Source organism: Penaeus monodon, chromosome 39 (assembly GCF_015228065.2).
Source record: "Penaeus monodon isolate SGIC_2016 chromosome 39, NSTDA_Pmon_1, whole genome shotgun sequence".
In the NCBI taxonomy this organism is placed as follows: domain Eukaryota; kingdom Metazoa; phylum Arthropoda; class Malacostraca; order Decapoda; family Penaeidae; genus Penaeus; species Penaeus monodon.
Window position 1 is genome coordinate 13,905,944 of NC_051424.1, and position 7,954 is coordinate 13,913,897.

The following is a 7,954-nucleotide window of genomic DNA, read 5'->3' on the forward strand; positions in this document are numbered from 1 at the left end:
GTTGACCTGGAAGTGTTGTGGGTGCGTGTCACCCCTCCTCAACAACCTCGCCTCGCCGCGTCCCTCATCTGCTGTGTGATTTACAACCCCCACCAAACAACTGCTACTCAGCCACCTGACCCACACCACTGACCTTCTGCATATGCAATACCCGTCATGCAAGATGATAATATGTGGTGATTTTAATGAAATAGACATCATTGACCTGCAAAATGAGCTCCATCTGTCACAAGTAGTAAACTTTCCCACTTATGAACAAAGAATCCTGGATTTGATCCTTACAGATTTATATGACTGGTACCGGCCTCCTCTACCATATTCTCTTGTCGGCCGCAGCAGACACGTATCAGTGTTACGGCTGCCTTCGCTCACCGTCTCTCAGCTAAAGCAGACCAAGACCAGGAAGTACAGGCCACTCACACAGTACTCTCTCATACAGTTTGGGCAGTGGATTACCCAACACCTATGGACTGACGTTCTTACCGCTGTTGATGTGGAGGGCAAGTGGCACTACTATCTCTTGACCGTCGCTACGACTTTTCATCACCACTTTCCGGAAAAGTCACTCAGTAGACACCCATCGGACCTGCCTTGGATCACGGCCCGCATCAAATGCCTCATTCAACAGAGAAATCAAGCCTTCCACTCGCACAGCATCACCACCTGCAAATCACTCCGCAACACAGTCATCAGGGAAATAAAAACAGCCAAGAAAACCTTCTACCTCAACAAACTACAACACCTGCAGCCCAGCCAATGGTACAGAAAAGTTCGGGAGCTGTGCGGCCTTGCAAATCGGCCGTGCATGTTTCCATGCACCAGCAACCTTAGCCCTAGTGAAGCAGCAGAAGCTCTCAATGACCACTTCGCCTCAATTTGTCAGCAGCTACCCTCCCTGGACAACACCCGCCTCCCCGCCTACCTGCTCCCACAGTCAGTCAGTTTCAGGTGCTTCAGAAGCTGGGAAAAATCTGCATCAAGAGAGCCACCACCCCCCTTGACCTGCCAATATGCCTCATCAAGGAATTCGCAATGGAACTTGCCACTCCTCTTCCATAATAAATGGCTCATTGCAACAGTCTAAGTGCTCACCACAATGGAAGACTGCATTTGTTACCGCTATCAGGAAAACTCCAAGTCCTACCTCATTTGACGAACTACGACCCATTGCCATCCGTTGCCCAGCCTGCTGTGGGAAAGCTTTGTCACCGACTGAGTTTACCAGGACCTCGCGCCCAGCGTTGACACTCGGCAGTTCGGCAACATGCGCTCCTCCTCCACTCCACACTGCCTCGGCAGCCTCCTCGACTTCGTCCACGCCCACCTCGACAAGCGCAAATCCTTCGTCACCAGCATCTTCATAGATTTCAAGAAAGCTTTTGACCTGGTGGACCACACTATGGTCATCCCCTGGCTGGCAGACTTTCTCTCCAACAGGTAACAGGCCTTCAGCCACTCACGTGTGGAGCCCCCAGGGGACTAGAATGGACCCCCTATGCTTCCTAGTCATGATTAAGGACGCTCTCCTTGATACCGAGCATCGTTGTAAATACGTGGACGACTCGACCATCGCCTCCGCATTGACAGTTCCTGCTGTGACCACTCTGCCATCCAGCGCATCCTCGACAACCTCCTCTCCTGCACCCCCGCAAATCACGTCACCATCAATTGCCAGAAGTCGGTTGTGATGCAGTTCGACTTCTCCGCCAACCCCGCCCCCTCGCCCATCCTCAGTTGGACGACCACCCGCTCGACGTAGTCCGTTCCACCACGCTGCTCGGCGTCACCATCGACGATAAGCTCTCCTGGATGCAGCATGGCAGAGACATGGTGAGGTCTGCCTCGTACAGGCTTCACATGCTGCATTGCCTCAAGTCCCTTGGACGATCCACTCCCAGAGCTTCAGAATATCTACAGGCTATTCATCCAACCTAAATTGACCTATGCGTCCCCCGCCTGGTCCCCCTCCCTCACCGCCACCCAGCTGCTACAACTTGAGAGGGTGTAGAAAAGGGCAGCCAAGATCATTCTCGGCCCTATCTATACCAGCTATGACAGTGCCTTGGCTGCTCTAGGCCGCACCTCCCTCGCCACTCATGACACAACCTCACTGTATCAGTTTGGCCTAATTGCTGTGCTATCCACGCCACCGTGACCTGCTGCCCCCCGACGCGCCGCCGCCTCGCCGGGCCCTACACACCGCCAACAAAGTGGTGCCCATCAGGGCCCGCACTGACCGCTACCACCGGAGTAGTCTCCGGGCTAGTACAGTGCCTGTAATTATTACTGTTATAATAATTATTTTTTGCAATTATACTACCAGTAAAAATAATAATAATGATAATACTAACAATAATAATATTAATAACAATATTTTCAACGATTATTATTATACTTATTATTATTATCATTGTTATTATTACAGTTAGGCTATAATTATTTTTTGGCAATAATACTAATAATTAAAGTAATAATAATAATAATAATAATAATAACAATAACAATAATAATAATAATAATAAAATAATAATAATAATGATAATGTTATCAAAATTCTCTTTATTCTCAATTTTATCATCATTATTGTCATGATTAATACAATTCTGGCAATTATTATCATTATTACCCTAATAATTGCCAAAATCATCTAATGAATGGAAAAAACGTCACTTTGGAGTATACTCTCAAAAGGCTATATTTCGCTCGATTTTGCCGCTTTTTCGACTTCTGGGATTTTTTTTCTTTTACCTTTTTTATTATATATGGACACAATTCCTGTTATTATCATCATTATTATCATGATTATCATCATTATTATCGTTATCATCATTATTGCAATTATTATCATCATTATTGCAATTATCATTATTATTGCAATTATTGCAGTTATAATCTATATTTCTGCAACTATACTAATAACAACAACAATAATAATAGTAATAACAATAATAATAACAATAATAACGATTTTATAATAATTATTTTTGCAATTATACTACCAGTAAAAATAATAATAATGATAATAGTATTAATAACAATATTATAACGATTATTATACTTATTATTATAATTATACTTATTATTATTATTATTGTTTATATTACAGTTATGATATATTTTTTGGCAATAATACTAATAATTATAGTAATAATAATAATAATAATAATAGTAATAATAATAATAATAATAATGTTATCAAAATTCTCTTTATTCTCACTCTTATCATCATTATTGTCATGATTAATACAATTCTGGTAATTATTATCATTATTACCCTAACAATTGCCAAAATCATCAAATCAATGGAAAAAACGTCATTTTGGAGTATACTCTTAAAAGGCTATATTTCGCTAGATTTTGCCGCTTTTTCGACTTCTGGGATTTTTTTTCTTTTACCTTTTCATTATATATGGACACAATTCCTGTTATTATCATCATTATTATTATCATTATCATCATTATTATCGTTATCATCATCATTATTGCAATTATTATTATTATTGCAATTATTGCAGTTATAATCTATATTTCTGCAACTATACTAATAACAACAACAATAATAATAGTAATAACAATAATAGTAATAACAATAATAACGATTTTATAATAATTATTTTAATTAATATCGTTATTACTGTAATTATTACTGTTATAATAATTATTTTTGCAATTATACTACCAGTAAAAATAATAATATTGATAACAATATTGTTACGCCGACCGCCTCGTCTCTCTGCTACCAACACAAGGCAGGCTAGGCAGACGGCGTGTTATCCACAGGGTCGTGAACACTGAACAGCTCCAAGAGGCACCGAACACCACAGCGTCCCAGAACACTAGGAGAGGAAACGCCAAGTGGCGAGGCAGGGCACGAAGTAAACACAAAATGACAGTCTTTCCTTTATTTACCCGTACACTTTTCTATAGGCACAATACAGGGGGAAACCAGCATGTCACACTGCACGATACAGCTTATAACAGGGCAACACAAAGTTTATATCAGGTCACAAGGGCACACACGAGGTCTTCACAGGAGCAGCACCCAAAAGCGTCTCTCGGCTTGTTCCTCCGCTCCTCCGCTCACAGCCAGCTGCGTCATGTTTGCCCAGGTCCCTTCATGTTAACACATGTTTCGCACAGAGACAAAGACCCACTGGCGTAGCAATATTATAACGATTATTATTATTATTATACTTATCATTATTATTTACAGTTATAATATATTTTTGGAAATAATACTAAGAGTTAAAGTTATAATAATAATAATAATAATAACAATAATAATAATAATAATAAATGTTATCAAAATTCTCTTTATTCTCACTTTTATCATCATTATTGTCATGATTAATACAATTCTGGTAATTATTATCATTACCCTAGTAATTGCCAAAATCAAATGATTGGAAAAAACGTCATTTTGGAGTATACTCTCAATAGGCTATATTTCGCTAGATTTTGCCGTTTTTCCGACTTCTGGGATTTTTTTTTTTTTTTTTTATTTTATATGGACACAATTCCTGTTATTAGTATCAGTATTATCATGATTATCATCAGTATTATCATTATCATCATTATCTCATCCGAGGGGTCGGCGGTTCACACTGAGCGAGTCAGCATAGGTCGACACAGGCTGGGCTCCCCTCATGGCATAGCCTGGGCGAGGCTAAGCTTCGCATATCGGACTTATCCTTACCAACGGAGTACTCACTGTAGTCCGACTCATCAACGAACACTAATCCAGATCCTAGCTCACCTGATTTTGAACTTGGCTTTTGTTAATCTGTTTATTTTGTTACTATAGATTGTTAGTTTACTTTGTTGTTTATATGTTTATGTATATATAGTTCCTCTCTTTATTTGTATTTCTATGTATATTTTCAGCCTCTGGCTGCATGAAAATCAAGAAACCGATTATTATTATTATCACACACACACATATGTGTACATATATATATGTGTGTGTGTGTGGATATAAATATATATATATATATATATATATATATATATATATATATATATATATATATATATACATACACATGTGTGTATGTTCATATATATATATATATATATATATATATATATATATATATATATATATATATATATATATATATACATATGTATATGTATGTGTGTATGTGTATATACGAGACAAGTTTCGAAATTCTCCTTAATCAAACTGCTGCCTAATTCATCTTAAACATAACGTTGCGTTGACTTCGGTGGGATGAATGTGTTCATAATCATTATGTGCCTCTATGGCATAACCTTACAGGCTTAAAAATATCAAAGAAAAGGCTTTATATCTTGATTTGTTGATATAATTCAATCGATATCACTTGTAAGTGCCCGTGATCATTGGAATTATCTAGTCTGATTTGAACATGAAGCTCAATTGTGGTGGATACGATGAGATGCAATTTCCATTTTTCATATGAAGAACGATGTATGTAACAAGAAATCAGCATATATTTTGATTGAATTTAAGAAAAACATTTAAAAGTTTCCACAGAATTTGTGTATAGTATAATTTGCATAGTAGTCAAGTACTTTTTCCATTTTATTTGAAGCTTCCGCAGTGTTTTTTTTCCTAATTAAAAATCATACCAGCACATGAAGTACTTTGTTTTCTATTGACTTTTTTATTTGAACTTATGAAAAATATCTACTTGTTGTATGTTACTGGACTTCGATGATATTGTGTTTTGTAGCGACCATGATACATCAAACGATTTATCAGTGTTGGGGGTTTCAGGATACTACAAAAAAGGCCTATACACAAACATACACATATAAGGCCTTTATGTAGCATCGACAAAATGTCTAATACTTTGATACATCCTCAGTCATATTTGTCCTTATTCATACATTATTGGAATCTGTTGAAACACCTTTTCGGTTTGTATGCTTTTACCCTACGTCTAATGAGATACACTCCAGCCACTCGGGATTTATATTTTCACTAATTAGGAATCGCATCGTATGTTTCTTGATACAAAATTCTACTATAAAGGCGTATAAAATGTTCTGTGCTTTTTCAGCAGTACATCAAATATATGATTACTCTATATGGGTAAAATTTGAATCCAATCATAACGTATCCGTGTTACATAAAGTTCTCTTGATTTTCTGTATCTCTATGATATAACGTTACAGGCTGAACATTATTAGAGAAAACGCTGTTTCTTGGTCTGCTGATGCGTTACATGCACGTAGAAGAAGAAATGGCTGTGAACATTGGAATCCAGTTTTTTGATATTCGAACTGCATATGAACATGGAACTCACTCACAGTGGATACAAGATGCAAAACTTCAAGACACATTATGCCATTTCTGTAGTCCTAAGACCCCTTACAAGTTGGACAAGTTATTGTTCTTAATTTCATATAATATAGTCAACAGAAATCAACTAAAGTACTTAGTATGCTAGTGTGAGTATTAATTACAAGCAAAACATTTTAGAAGTTAACGTTAACAAAAAGGATTAACACTCCGGCAAGCTGTTAAGTTTTTGATGCCTGTTTTTGATGCCACCCATCGTCTGTAATCTACCTGTGCTGATCATATCCAATTCAGAAAAAAGTTAGGGTTTATACTTTTAATTAACTCATATTAGGCCGTCTGTTGTAAGTTAAAATTATAAGTAGAGACAAACCATGTACTATTACACAATTATTATTGATAAAGATATTCGATCCCAGGCTAAACTGCGGGGGATCTCGGAGCAGCAGGAGGCTCCAGATGTACAGAGCTATGGCTCACCGGTGTGTGGACACGCCCTAGCTCCATACCAACTCCTGCCCCTGGGGTAATTGGGTGGCTCGGTGGGGGGGGGGCCTTGCCAGTGCTCCTCCCCCCAGAAAACCCTCTGGCAATGCACCAAATGAATGGATATGCTGGGAGGAGGGATGATATGGATATGCTGGGAGGAGGGATGATATCCCTCTCACCCAGCAAGAAAGGTGGGCTGTGGGTTCTACTGGGAGGGCAAATGTTAGGGCGCGGGATGGGAATGAGAGTTACTTGTCTTGCCTGCACCCTGGTAGGCACCAACCCACCATGAAACTTGTGGGGCAAAGGCCTCGGGAACTCCACAGGCGGATGGGCGGTCCCAGAGCCCGCCGACCCCTCCCTTTATTTGGTGCAACGTCAGCATCAACGTCATTACTCCTGGCAGAGGTGGCGTGCACCTTGAGTGACCACCGGAGGCTTAACCACAGGTAAGCTTTCCGGGTAGGCGATTGGAACATCCGGTCCTTGTGCCAGCTATCGCGGGAATTGGAGCGACTGGAAGTTGAGGTGGCTGCCCTCTCAGAGGTGAGAAGACCTGGTAGAAGCATGATCAGTATGGATGGGTACACCTACTACTGGTTGGGCCGCAGCGATGGTCACCACCTCCAGGGTGTAGCCATAGCCATCTCCAGCCGACTTCAGCCCTTGGTAGTTGAGGTGACACCGGTTGATGAGCGTATTATGGCATTGAGACTGAAGAATGCTTTTGGCTTCATGTCTCTTATGGCATCCCTGACAGCCTCCCTTAGGAGGGCTAGGTTGTCTGGGGTTCTTTGCCTTCGGAAATGTTTCCGGCACATATTTACCCTGTGGTTGACCTCCCTAATCTCGTCGTAAAAGTACCAGGCGTCTTTGTGACTCCTGGACCAAGGCCGAGTTTTGGGTATGGTCAGTGAGGCTGCCTCATCAATGGCATTTACAAGTCTGGCTTGTAGCACTTCCACATTTTCGCTTTATGTGGGTTCATTGCTTCTCAGACAGCAGGCCAAGGCATTCTGAAACGCTTGCCAGTTGGCCTTGTATGTTTTCCATCTTGGATTCGGTCGTGGCATTTCGGCTGGGCCACTATCCATGAGGGTAGTTATAGTGCCGTAATGGTCACTAGTGATGGTCTCATCGACACGCCAGCCAATCCTCTCCACCAGAGTCGCAGTG